Source organism: Podarcis bocagei, assembly GCF_964188305.1.
Source record: "Podarcis bocagei genome assembly, chromosome: 4".
NCBI lineage: Eukaryota > Metazoa > Chordata > Lepidosauria > Squamata > Lacertidae > Podarcis > Podarcis bocagei.
The window spans coordinates 98912982-98927686 of NC_138128.1; the positions used below are offsets into that span (position 1 = coordinate 98912982).

At 44.8% G+C, this 14705-nt stretch overlaps 1 protein-coding gene across 6 annotated transcripts in view; it reads right to left on the reverse strand.

The window, feature by feature from the left end:
- Window positions 1-14705, reverse strand: part of SCUBE1 (signal peptide, CUB domain and EGF like domain containing 1) — a 191909-nt gene that overhangs the window by 94990 nt on the left and 82214 nt on the right. The gene's annotated exons all lie outside the window — the stretch shown is intronic.

Sequence of the window (14705 nt, forward strand, 5' to 3'; positions counted from 1 at the left end):
ATGCAGAATCAGACTAGAGACCACAGTGGGACATAAAAGATAACCAGGTGTACTATACAGAGCCTTTATGTTCCCATTCCTAGTTGTGCTAGGAAGACGGGACTGATGTGAATCACAAATAATGAGAACTGTTTACGGAATAACTGGAGCAAAATTAAGCCGGGGGTTGAACTGTAAGATGCCAGAAATGAACCAGAGGAACAAATCTTATTTGCTGAATCTTGCCACTGACATCAGAGAAACAAATTATGTTCCTGAGAACATCAGACGCCAAGAAAAAAACCACCCAGTGTTTTGCTGCTCAGCAGTTTGGTGAGATGAAAATTCTGTTCCTCAGAATTTTATATTCATATTGTCCAAATATTCACCTTTTTCTGAGTCTGTTTGTCTCCATTGCTTTTCTTACCTGCTGCTTCTTCCGTCTTTCTGAATTAGTTACATGGACAGTCCCACTTAATCAGGGACCTGTGGGTGGGTGATGTCATAACGCTATAAAGCCAATTAGATTTGGCTGCATCAGGGGGTCCCAACCAGGTGCCCGTAGATGCCATGGTGCCCAGGTCTAGTGGTGCCCCTGAGCAGGTACTCCAGACTCTTCCTGTTTCTTTATATAAAAAAGTAAGTTTCTAGCCCTCTAGAAAGAACACTATGGGGCAAAATGTACAGGTACCTTCTAGGTGATTTGTGTGGAATGAGACTGGTGTTCCTCAGTACATTTTTCTTCCTACTGAGGAATGCTCTCTGCTGTTCTTAGACAGCAACAGCATCGGGGTGATGGGAGAGATGGAGGAGCTCTATAACTGGGACACACTTCACTCCCCATGATAAACATAAGGTTAAAAGGAGTGGCTGTCTCTCTAATTTTGTGTTATGCCACACCCCTCCATGGCACTCATTTTGTGACCATCACCACCAGCGCTTTCTCAAATTTCAAAATGTGCCCCCAAAGTGTGGTAACCTCTTGGCTACAGGATTGAGTGTGACTGAGGGCAATGTTAGTTTAAGTACATGGGAATGTTGGCAAGTCCTCAGAAACCTCTCAAATGGGGTGGAGGTGGGAATCACATTGCTGAAAATGGTGAATCCTGTACGGTCAGTCCTTGTTAGGAACCCAGGAAACGTGATTTATACCGAGATCAGCTTCTAATCCTTGCTGTCTTGTCTTGGACCTGGGACCTTCTGCCTGCAAATCACATCCTCTACCACTGGGAGATGAAAGTACAGTGGTACCTCAGGTTAAGTACTTAATTCGTTCCGGAGGTCCGTTCTTAACCTGAAACTGTTCTTAACCTGAAGCACCACTTTAGCTAATGGGGCCTCCTGCTGCTGCCGCGCGATTTCTGTTCTCATCCTGAAGCAAAGTTCTTAACCCGAGGTACTATTTCTGGGTTAGCGGAGTCTGTAACCTGAAGCGTATGTAACCTGAAGCGTCTGTAACCCGAGGTACCACTGTACATGCAGTATAGACACAGGTGCTTAATTTTCAACCTAAGTCCATTCAGAAGTTTTTTATGTAGCGCTCCTGAAAGCTTGCCAAGAAGCAAGTCATACTGAGTTCGGCTGAACTTACTCCCAAATAATTGTGCACAGGATTGTGGCCTTAGGGGCAATTGTTAGCGGCATAACTAGATTAGAATGCCAAAAATGACTGGCAAAATTAGATACAATAATGTCTCTATTAGAAGAAATTTGCACCAATATGCTGATGAGAGAGGACTTAAAAAAAAGATTCACAGGCAGATGCGGAAATGGAGAGAATTTAAGAATGGAAAGCAGAGAAGCAGAGAAAAACCAAAATTAACAGATTTGAACATCTCTGTTCAGGTGGGCTGGTCTCAGATTGAAGTTTTATATATCCATTTTGCCTCATGACCGGTGGTTTTACTGTTGGTTGCCGTAGTCAGTTCTCAGATATCTACCAAGGTGTGTTTGGTTGTTGTTCTTTTGGGTAAGGATATGTTTATGTCTTTTTTAACCACTGCTGCCTCTCCCCACCCCACCCCTGCCACCATTTTTCCACTTAGTATCGTAATGGGATGTACATAGAATGTAAAAGATGCTGGAATCTTCTCTGCCCTAAACCGGTATGTAAATCTTGAGAAAAGCAAAGTTCACAAGTGCATTTTAAAGGGGCACAATCTGTTTGTGCTTAAAAGAAAGCTGCTCTCCCCCACCCCTCACATTTGTGTGTCTGGAATAACAATGCCAGAATGTTTATTTCTAAAGGACTGTTGTCATGGCAATTCCACCGAGAACATCGTTTTTTTTTTCCTGCAACCTCCTTTAAAACACATAAGGAACCTAGCAGCATCAGAGCTCTCAAGAAAGGACAATTACCTTTTATCGCTCAACAGCAGAGAAGGAGGGTTTCTTTTTTAACCTCCTCAGTAGAAAATTATGTTGAAAGGAATAATAAAAGCCCGTTTCAAGAAGCACCCAGGAGCCTATTAGTGACAAAGGCTCCCTCCCCTCCCTTCCCATGAATAATTACAGCTCTTCAAGAAGAAATCAGCCCAGGCTAAGGGGCCTTTGTCAGCCTTAGACAGTAAAACAAACATTTGACTATACAAGGATTTCCCTTTCATGTACCTGTCCAGGAGGCAGAAAGAAAAAAAAGGGGGGGGGACCAAGTAAAACTTCAGAGTGCCTGAAAGAGAGAGAAAATCCAGAGCAACATCTGCTGCAATTACATTTTTTAAAACCCAGGACACTTTAAATAAAACACTCCTATCAAAGCCATGATGCTAGTTGCAAAATCAGTAACAACTCGGAACAAGCAGGTACACCATGCTTGTATGTGGTTTAAATGAAGATGTGAGATTTTTTTTAAAAGAGCACTTTATACAGAACAGATGAAGAAAAGCGAATTGCAACAGAAGATATGCAACTGCACTTGTGTTATTTTCATTAACATTTCAAAGAAACTTAGTAGTTAGAACCAGTCAGTAAATGTCACTATGGTAGTGAACAGTTAATGCTTTATCGTAACATTGCTTATTGCAAGAACTCTTTAAGAGATATAATTACAATTTTGATTTATAGTCCAACATATGCAAGGGCATAGGATGGCTAATATGTCAGTTGATCTGATTGAGCATAGTGTCAAAGAATCAGAGCTAAGCATCAGGAAGTTTCAGATTTTAAAACTGCCATAAACTCACAAGGTGATGTTAGTTAAGCATCAGCCCCTTTCATCTGCAGAAAGGTGATAAAAAAACTGACCTATTTTGCAGGGTTGTCAAAAAGATTGAAGCAAGACAATGCACGTGAAGCAATGCAAATATGCTATTATTCTACTCTGTCACTATCCACCAGCTCAAACAAGCACAGTTTAACTTAAGAGTTTGTGAAAGCTCCACACGGAAAGATAAACACGGGCCAAATCTTTCTACCACATTATACCAGCTCCTCCACCATGTGAACAGTAGCAGGGCTAACGTCAGACCCAACACACCCTGTCAACAATGGGATCACTTATTGCTTAACTTAACCCTTCAAAATTTCCCCTGCCCAAGCAACTATTGGGATTGATTATGTAATCTTGCAATCCAGTGCTAAAGTTTGCAAAGGGCAACTGCACAGGCCTATACAAACTGGAAAGAACATGGTGGGCAAACAGCAGATGTGTGAGAGAGAAGAAAACCACAGAGTTATTTTTATTTCTGACTAATTAATCTGATTCCTTCATACTTACAATCAAGTCACATCCGACGGTGGATTTGGAATTGTTTTCCTGAATAGAATATCACTGTTTCCAAGCGCTAAACACATTATGCACAGTTAAGCTAAAATACTGGTGTGCAGCTGAATCTGTTTTAAATGTCTGTATAAGGTTTACCAAAAGAACATATGCGAAATATTTCGAATGCTGAAAGCATGCAGTCACCCTTGGGAGAGGACATGCTACTTCCTAATTACAGCTGTGCTAAAATCTTGGATTTCTCCATTGCTTTCTATGGATAATTTTCCTTTCTGCCTTGGGGACAGAAAAGGGGGGGGGGTGAAAATGAACTAGAATTTGAAAAGATCATCTGAGTTCATCCATTTGAATGACAATACCCTAAATGTTATTGAGTGGAATTTGAAGAAAAGGGTAAAGGGGGGGGGGGTAGGAAGAAAGAGGAAATTGAACTACCCTAGCACCAATAAATTATAATGTCCCAGCAGGGGACAGATTAGGGTGGGAGTGATGAGCGCCAATAAGTTAATTCTGCTTATGGTATGATATATAAAATAGTAATGAACCTCAGAATTCCTGACTAAGGACCTCTATTCACAGTTTACTTTTTAAAGACATACAACTGGTGTATTAAGTATATGCCTAAAATGTGAAGTGGGAATGTGGACAAATTTGTGTTTGAAAACACATATTGTACAAGTACATTTATCAGAAAGCTTGGATTTAAAGTGGCACCCTGCTGAGTGCACACTCCGTTTCAAATTCAAGTTTCTTGCTGTGCAGTGCATGAAAAAACTCCGTGTCAGAAGACTGGATCTGCAGCTCTTAAACCTCACTTTCTGCAATGCCAATAAAGAGGGATACATTGACTTTTAAATCCAATTTGCTGGTAATCCATATCCATAAATATTTACACTATACCAGGAATTTTGCTCAACAATTATTATATTAGTCCAGCCAAAGAAGAAAGCAGAGTGCTTATTTTAGGCTGTCTATGTTTACCGATTTGGAAGAACCAGCCTTACATGTGTGCTCATTTGTTCTGCCAAGAAAACGAAGATTAAAGGCCAACATTTTGGGTGCCAGAAGTCAGCAAAATTGGAATGGCACGTAACTTCCCTCGCAATGAGACTTGGCAGGAAGCATATCCCAGACCCACTGACCCTTTATAAAATGGCTGAAATACTTTGGAGTAGCTGTTTTCAGAACCTTGTTGAGATCAAGCAAGGGCCAAATGATGTTAGAGTAGCAGATCCACACATTCAAGAAGATATAACAACAACAACAACAACAACAACAACAACAACAACAACAACAACAACAACAACAACATTATTTATACCCCACCCATCTGGCTGGGTTTCCCCAGCCGCTGGGGAAGCCCATCATATCCATTTTTAACGGCAAGGGGAACCCAGTTGAGGACTGTGGAACATTCTCCTGCTCCTGAAGCTTACCTCACTCAGGCAATTTTCTTTTAGCTAAGCTCTGATAAGAGATGTGTCACTTGGCTCAGGAAAATGCAGGGGAAATAGGGACATTTTGGGATCAAATCAGAAGCTGGGATGACTTTTGTAAATTCAGGACTGTCCCCGGAAAATCAGGACACTTAGAAGGTACAGTGGTACCTCTGGTTGCAAACGGGATCCGTTCCGGAGCCCCGTTCGCAACCTGAGCAGAATGCAACCCACGCTTCTGCGCATGATGTCATTTTGAGCACCTGCGCATGCGCGAGCGGCGACACCCGGAAGTAACCCATTCTGTTACTTCCGGGATGCCACGGGACGCAACCTGAAAAGATTTAACCTGAAGCAAACGTAACAAGAGGTATGACTGTATGTGTCTGCAGGCATTGTGTTGGTGACCCCTGGTTTAGCATGTATGAATACTGAATGTTCAATCACAACAGTCCATTATTTATTGGGGGGGGTGTTCTTCCATCCAAAGCTGCCTGTGGATAAAATTAATTACCCCAAAAGATAACTATGCATCTGACTTCAAAAATTCAAAACTGAGAATGTAGTTATCTGATGCTCATACTTGTCTAATGTAAGCATTATTATTATTTATTGAATTTATATATCGCTCTGTATCTGGAGATCTCACGGCGGTTCACAGAAAAGATCTGGGTAAGCATCTTAGAAGAGTGCTTCAAAATAATCTGTTTTTTTTTTTTAAATGTAAAATTTCTTGTTGTTTGGGGGGAATATACACATTTTATATATAATTGCCCAGCTTTGTTTTGTTTTGTGAAGATGACATTCATAGTATTGCCCCATTCTACAGTTGATGTGAAGGCCAAGTGACTAAAACATCTGATATTGTGGATGAAATCTAAACCGATTCTCACGCTAAACAGCTGCCTCCTGCTCCTCTAGCTGCAAAATGCTAATTGCTGTCTTGTAGCATCTCCGGCTGCTGAAACTCATAGGCCTTAATCATGCCAGTTTAATAGCATACATGGAAAAAGCTAGGTTTAGACTTTGCCAGGATTCGTGCATAAGAAAATTACTAATTTAGAAGCAGGGCTTCCTGATCCCAATTTCTGATTTCACCTGGGAGTTGAGAGAGTTGCATACGAGAGGAGTGAGGGTGGAAACACAGATTATAACAATCCATGCTACTGCAGAAACTTACTCCATTCTCTGCCACCACCATGCTGTATTTCCCCAACTTCAACAACCAGTAGTAAGCAGCAGGGAGAAGAATCACTTGGCATGAAGACACAACTTTTCCTCCACTTTACCATGAAGGACTCAACAAAAGGCTTCTCTGTTTTGGGCAACAGTCCCATAGTTACCATTCCATGTAGTTTTGTTTTTATTGACTTGTATCTGCCTATCAATTGAATGATTAACAAGGTGACATACAACAGAGTTAGCAAACAAAATGCACCCCGGATATTGTGTGCTTTTTTGAGGGAGTACATGCCGTACTGCCACCTCTTTCCCCCACCATCTTGCTTGCCCCGTCACCTGCTCGCTCCCTTCCCTCCAAACCTCTGCCACGTTCCTGCAGCTGCTGGCACGGCCTCCTAGAGCAGTGTTTCCCAACCTTTTTTGGGCAAAGGCACACTTGTTTGATGAAAAAAATCTCGCGGCACACCACCATTACAGCCCCGTGACGTCAGCGCGCAGCGTCACGCCGGGAGGGACGCACGAAAGTGAAAGTTTTCAATTTTTTTCCCTCCCCCTTGCCGGGGAACCTCCAAGCTTTGGGGGTGGGGAGGGAGGAGGCAGCAAAGCGAGGGACTGAGGGACCCTAACCCTAACCCTAACCCTCACCGATCACCCGGGAAAGCATGCGAACGAGGAGCCCCCGTGTCCTGCTCCCGGCAGCGGACGGCACAAAGCGAGGAGGCCTGGACAAGGCAGCACGCTCCCCGCTCTCGCTGCATCGGGGCTTTTCTCCTCCAGGCCGCTTTCGAAGTCCCCTTCTCCGCTCCCAAGAGCCGGAGCCGCTGCTTCCAGGCCCTGTCTGAGCCCTGACTTGTGGCCTCACTTCGAGGAGCGCCTGTTGCTGGGGACGGGGCTGCATCCCCCTCAGCCACCGCCTCGCTTCCTTCCAGGAGACCCGACGGCTCCCCCTCTCCCGCTCGCCCTCCTGCGCCCGCAGCAGACCGAGACCTCCCCGCCCCCGCCCGGCTCGGCCCTACCTGGGCGCCTCCAAGCCCGGCCGGCTCCGCGTCGCGCTCCACGCCGGGCAGCTGCAGCGGGGCCGCGCGGCGGCCCGGCTGAGCGCGCCCCGGAGCCGCCGCGCCGTCGCTCGCGAGTCCCTCCGAGAGCCATCGGGACTGACTCCGGAGGCGCGAGGCGGTGCGTCGCCCAGGGAAGGGGCGGCTTCCCACAAGTCCTCCGGGAAGCAAACGCCCTCGCCCGCCTCCCTCCAGGCAACATCTCGCGGCACACCAGGCAACATCTCACGGCACACTAGTGTGCCGCGGAACACCGGTTGGGAAACACTGTCCTAGAGGTGCTTTGGCAAGACTCTCACAATCACCAGAACACTTTCCAGAAATGTAAAAAAGTCACACCAGAGCAGAGGAGCTTTGGCGTGGCCCTTTTATGATCGCCAAAGCGCCTTCCTGGAAGGAGCCTTGGCAATCGCAAAAGGGATGCACCAAAGTGCCTTCGGGAGGCTGTGCCTGCCGCCACAGGAAGCGGTGGGAGTCATGGTGCATTCTAGCACCTATTTTTCTTGGAAAAAAGAACACTGGCTACAACTCTCATAAGGCATAGTCATCATAGCCAAAATTCAGGGTTGATGGGTGTTATAGGTCACACTGTCTGGAAGGCAATACAATGGCTACCATTGCATTAAACAATATACAGTGGTGCCCCGCAAGACGAATGCCTCGCAAGACGGAAAACTCGCTAGACGAAAGGGTTTTCCGTTTTGGAGGTGCTTCGCAAAACGAATCTCCTATGGGCTTGCTTCGCAAGACGAAAATATCTTGCGAGTTCCTGCAGGTTTTTTTTTCCTTCCCCCCTTTTTCTAAGCCGCTAAGCCGCTTATCAGCTGATCCGATAAGCTGATAAGCCGCTAAAAGCCGCTAATAGCGCTAATCCGCTAATCCGCCAATGGCCTTGCTTCGCAAGACGAAAAAACCGCTAGACGAAGAGAATCACAGAACGGATTCTTTTCGTCTTGCGAGGCACCACTGTACAAATACAAAGCTATTACATAATAAAATACAAAGCAATGACATGGGAGAAGGTAGTACCTAGGGGCACAGAAGTGGAAATCTTCCACTTACGTAGTAAAGATAAACAACAAAAAATTTCTTTACTGAAATCAGAGTGGAGCATAACAGAGAAACCATGAAAGGGGGGGGGGAGAGAATTTAGAAGTACTTTCAGTGTTGAAAGTTTGCACTAGATATGGGTGACAGATCTGAAAAGGTTGCAAACAATTGGGCTAAACCAGTCGTCTCCATCTTCATGCCGTCTAGATGCTTAGGGCTACAACTCTCCTCAGCCCCACCTAACATGGCCAATGGTCAGGGGTAGTCCATCAACATCTGGAGGGCAACAGGTTCGAAAAGGCTGGACTAAACCATCTTGAGAAGACTACTGAGAAGTGGATACTGAGGTGGGATTCAAAGGCAGTTTTATCAAGAAGCTCAAAAACTGTAACCAGTGGCGCATGTGAACTGAAATCTGAACAGGAAGGCTAAGGATAATTGACAAAAACTTGTAACCAAGAAGAGTATGAGAAGGGTGGAAATTTGGCAATTCATTGTGATATGACCAAGAGCAATTGTGGTTCAAGGAAGCATTGCCTAGAAGCCCTAGATGAAATAAACACAGAATACACTTAAGCGTCTCTAAATATTTTTGTAAAGAACATTGGGGAAGTTGGCCTTTTAATGAAAGGGAACCTCAGAATAAACAACAAAAAATAATTACTCAAACAGAATGACAGAAATTAGAGGAGATAATTGCAGGTGTGAGGTCATTACTGCCTACAACTTTTTCCTATTCCTGACATTTCATATACAGTGGTGCCTCAGGTTACAAACGCTTCAGGTTACATATGCTTCAGGTTACAGACTCCGCTAACCCAGAAATAGTACCTCGGGTTAAGAACTTTGCTTCAGGATGAGAACAGAAATCGCATGGCACTGGCGGGAGGCCCCATTAGCTAAAGTGGTGCTTCAGGTTAAGAACAGTTTCAGGTTAAGAACGGACCTCCGGAACGAATTAAGTTCTTAACCCGAGGTACCACTGTGAAGTTTTGAAGTTTTTACTCAGGTCAGTGCAAATATCTAGCTATGGGGTTTCCTGCATTCTCTGTGGGAGATAAGTCCATGACATTATTCTCAATGCTGGAAAATATTCCATAATATTTAGCATGTCATTCACAGCTCCTTGCTTTGTTCCGGGACACATACATCCACATCCACATCCACACATGCACATGCACACCCTGTCATGAACTGGCTGATGAGTGGTGGGAGGCAGCAACCAGGGGACCCCCTAGGGAACTCCCAGAGGAAGAGGGCTCCAAGCCAGGGGATTGGTAGTGGGGAAATGATGAGTGGTCAGAGGGAGAAGGAGCAGACTGGGAAGAGGTGACAGGGTTTAGTGAGCAGGAAGAGGCTGTGGCAGAGCAGTTCAGACTCCGACTCCGAGGATGAAGCAGAGGGTGGAGGGGAGGGGGGCCAAGAGGCAGGGGGAGACAGGCTCCGGAAGAATCCAGGGAGTCTCCCCTCCTGCTGCAACCAGCTCTCCTCTCCCTGGTCTCCTAGAACATGCAGAGAAATGAAACGGGCAGAGCAGAGGGTGGTTGTGCACAGATGCAGCATGAGACGGAAGATCCTGGGGAAAAGGAGTCATAGTCACAGGGCGCTTGTGAAGCCAGGGACCTTCAGTCCTCGCAACTGCATCACTGGGCCAAGACCTCCTAGAAAGAGTTGCTGAGACTACTAGGCCAGAGCAGTGATTGTTTCCTTGAATGAAGAGTTAACTTCACTGTCCTCAGGTGAGTTATTGCTTTGTTGATGACCTACACCTGACTCCAACCCACCCATGCATTCACACTTTTTCAGAGTGATGCCGAGAACAGCTTGACCAAAGAACGTCCTTCAACATGAAGGATGCTGTGCAATGAAAGTATGGGCTGAAACTGAGGGAGAGACCACTGTCAACTGCAAATTCACTTGGAGACCCAATTGCAAAGTAAAAGAGGTTGATATGATAAATCACAATTGCTATACACAATTGCATGGTAATGTGTATACAGTGGTGCCCCGCAAGACGAACGCCTCGCGAGACGAAAAACTCACAAGACGAAAGGTTTTTTCGTTTTCGAGTTGCTTCGCAAGACGAATTTCCCTATGGGCTTGCTTCGCAAAACGAAGCTTGCCCCCGCACCCCGGACCTCTTTTGAAGCAAGGGGCGGCGGGGAGAAGATCGCTTCTCCCCGTTGCCAGCCCCACAATCTCCGGGGACAGAGGGGAAGGCGCGCGCGCCTTTTGAACCCCTTTTGAACTCCCCAGACCCCTTTTGAACCAAGGGGCGGCAACGGGGAGAAGCGATCTTCTCCCCTCCGCCCCTTGCTTCAAAAGAGGGGAAAGAGGGGAAGGCGCGCGCGCACCTTCCCCTCTGTCCCCGGACCCCTTTTGAACCAAGGGGCGGCAACGGAGAGAAGCGATCTTCTCCCCTCCGCCCCTTGCTTCAAAAGAGGGGACAGTCTCCATAGGAACGCATTGATTGATTTTCAATGCATTCCTATGGGAAACCGTGCTTCGCAAGACGAAAAACTCGCAAGAAGAAAAAACTTGTGGAACGAATTAATTTCGTCTTGCGAGGCACCACTGTATGTTTGTTTTGAATGGAGCTGAAAATATTAGAAATCTTGGTGCTTGTTTACAACTACATTCTAATCACTTAATGTATGGCCCATGTTGTGGTGACTTGAGATCATTATTGTTGGTTGGTTTATACCCCACCTTTTCCCCTGACAGCCACTCAAGACTGCTTACAGATAAAACAAAAACAGCAAAAAACATACAAGAAAAAACAATTAAAAAGCAATTAAACATTGATAGAATTTAATCTATCAATCTATCTAATAACTATTAAAAACATACAGTACTGTGTCTTTCTGGGTGGCAACACCCCTTCTGTGGAATTCCCTCCCTGAAAGAAGTCTGATTACTTCCCATATAGTTAATTTTCAAATGTATACTAAAACAAGGTTGTGGGCTTTTGTGTTACAATTTTTGCCCAGGTCATTAAAAGTGCTATTAGCGTGCTGCTGTATACTGCTATTATTTTAGTTGTACTGCTTCTTAAAATGCATTTGAATTAGTATGTACAACTACTGTATTTTTTATTATGTTCCTTACTGCTCTGGGACCCATCAGGAGGAAAGCCAGTATATAAATTAACAACAATAATAGTAAGAGTAACAGCAGCAACAGCAACAACAACCTGCTTGATAGTTTTGATAAAGATTTGAACATATGTGAATTATGGCCAAAGGTAACCGATTACCTGAATCTAAACTTAATCTGAGCCATCGTACAACCGAAGTACAAAATCTGATTTTACAATTTAACCCCCCTAAATTGGCCAGATCAAGATCCAGACCCCTAACTATTGCACTCCATCCTTTCTTCCACGGCAGCAAGAGAGCAAGGAGCCTTTGAAAGGCCTGGCCTCTGCCTCCCTCACAACCCACAGTTGGCTGCGCTTAATGTCATAGCAGCAAATCCCTCCAGCCCTCCCAACTTACCCATAGGATTTGCATCTATATTAACACTTCCTAATAGAAGAAGATTTTTCTTCATGTAATTTTTGCTTTTAGTTCATTAGCTTTTCGGAAGAAAGAACCACATTGTGCCCTCTGTCATGCGAGATGTTTTAATAGTCTATAAATGAAACTTTACTATTTATAGGATTAATGTGGCAGCAAACTGCGTAGGGTATCTGCTGTTCAGGACTGCAGGTTTCAAGTCAAAGCAAATCATTCTGGCACAGCTGCTAATTTAACAGTGTGGTTTTGACACACAAGTACTTGGCTAGTTAATAACACAGACTGAATTATCATATTTACACGGAATGGTATTACGGGAAATCCTGTGCAATGAACTAATGGCCTGTAAGGTCTCTCTTAAAAAAAAAAATTAAACAAAATCTATCCCTTGACAGGAAACAAAGAGGTTTCATTCATCCCAGTAGTAACCATTAGGATTCTCTTTAATTTCACAAAAAAGAGATTGCCACTTCTGTTGCACCCCTGTTCGCTAGAAAACAGTATGCCTACTCAAGGGGTCAGCCTGAAAGTGTGAGGGGACAAAGTATTTAGGTGGCAGGGATACACATACGGTCCCCACTCCACCCCTACTTTTCCATGTGGAGTGTGAAGGTCTGAAGGGGGTTTCTAAAGATGTTTAACTGAGTTGCACTTAGAAGCCTCCGTGAGATCAGAAACCTTGACTTATCAGGCTCCCAAACTGCAAGAATATGTCTGACTAAAACATCAGGAAGAACTTTCTGACAGTAAGAGCTGTTTGACGGTGGAACGGACTCTCTCAGAAGATGGCGGACTCTCCTTCCTTGGGAGGCCATCTGCCATGGATGCTTTAGCTGAGATTCCTGCATCGCAGGGGGTTGGGGTCAGATGACTCTCATGGTGCCTTCCAACTCTACAATTCTATGAATCATAGAATCATAGAATCATAGAGTTGGAAGAGACCACAAGGGCCATCGAGTCCAACCCCCTGCCAAGCAGGAAACACCATCAGAGCACTCCTGACATATGGTTGTCAAGCCTCTGCTTAAAGACCTCCAAAGTAGGAGACTCCACCACACTCCTTGGCAGCAAATTCCACTGTCGAACAGCTCTTACTGTCAGGAAGTTCTTCCTAATGTTTAGGTGGAATCTTCTTTCTTGTAGTTTGGATCCATTGCTCCGTGTCCGCTTCTCTGGAGCAGCAGAAAACAACCTTTCTCCCTCCTCTATGTGACATCCTTTTATATATTGGAACATGGCTATCATATCACCCCTGAACCTCCTCTTCTCCAGGCTAAACATGCCCAGCTCCCTTAGCCGTTCCTCATAAGGCATCGTTTCCAGGCCTTTGACCATTTTGGTTGCCCTCCTCTGGACACGTTCCAGTTTGTCAGTGTCCTTCTTGAATTGTGGTGCCCAGAACTGGTCTGATCAGAGCAGAATACAGTGGCACTATTACTTCCCTTGATCTAGATGCTATACTCCTATTGATGCAATCCAGAATTGCATTGGCTTTTTTAGCTGCCGCGTCACACTGTTGGCTCATGTCAAGTTTGTGGTCAACCAAGACTCCTAGATCTTTTCACATGTACTGCTCTCAAGTGTGTTCAGCTTTAGATTTAGAAGTCCCCTTCCGATCTTCATATTCAAAACGCGAAGATCAAGTGTGGTGATCAAATAGGTGAACTCCTCAGGTCCCAGCACACTTTGTGCTCTCGTGCCTTCATGCTGGGCTCCTGAAGGAGACCCATTTCCTGACTGATATTAGGGGAAGTCAAAATTAAATTGTTTCAAAAAATACTTATTTGTTCACCTGTCCAAAATAGTCACTAGATTTTGCTCTAAAGACTTTAAAGAGAGCCAGTGTGGTGTAGTGGTTAAGAGCGGTAGTCTCGTAATCTGGGGAACCGGGTTCGCGTCTCCGCTCCTCCACCTGCAGCTGCTGGGTGACCTTGGGCCAGTCACACTTTGAAGTCTCTCAGCCCCACTCACCTCACAGAGTGTTTGTTGTGGGGCAGGAAGGGAAAGGAGATTGTTAGCCGCTTTGAGACTCCTGAAGGGGAGTGAAAGGCGGGATATCAAATCCAAACTCTTCTTCTTCTTCTTCTTTAAGAACCTTCTTCTCCCATACAAATCTGCCCAAAAATGAAGCTAAGCTTCGGGGCCTGGCTCCATTTCCCCCAGGTGTCCTGGAGGTGAGTCGCTATGATGGCCTTACCCCTAGTGGTGCCTAGAATCTGGAATGCCATGACACCGAACATCCAGCAGGATCCACGCCTGCCCATCTTTTTCAGGGCAATTAGGACTCATTTGTTTTAACAGACATATGGTTGCCAATCAACCTCTTTTAAAGTGTTCGTGGGAGGAGGTGGGGGGAGATGGGTCCAGAATTGGTCTCCACAGTCACTTACAGACTCATTGTTAAAACCGTGTTTATGGAAGATAATCTTACTTGGCCACGAGTGGTCGCCAAAGAAGAAGAAGAATTGTGTGGAGGGACTTGTGTGCGTTTTCTTGTTTTTATCATGCATTTTGTATTTTCATATTGTATTTTTCTGTTATGAATCACCCGGAGATCTATGGATGAAGGGTAGTATACAAATTTAATAAATAAAAATAAAATGAATGAATGAAATCATTTTAAATAGATTTGTTGATAAGTGTTCATTGTAGATGTATTTATGTGTTTTAGTATGCATTTGCATTTTAAGCCCTTCATAATTTACAGCCAGGGTACCTGGTGAATATAGCTCTGAGGTTAGCTTGGACAGCTTTATTTCTAGCA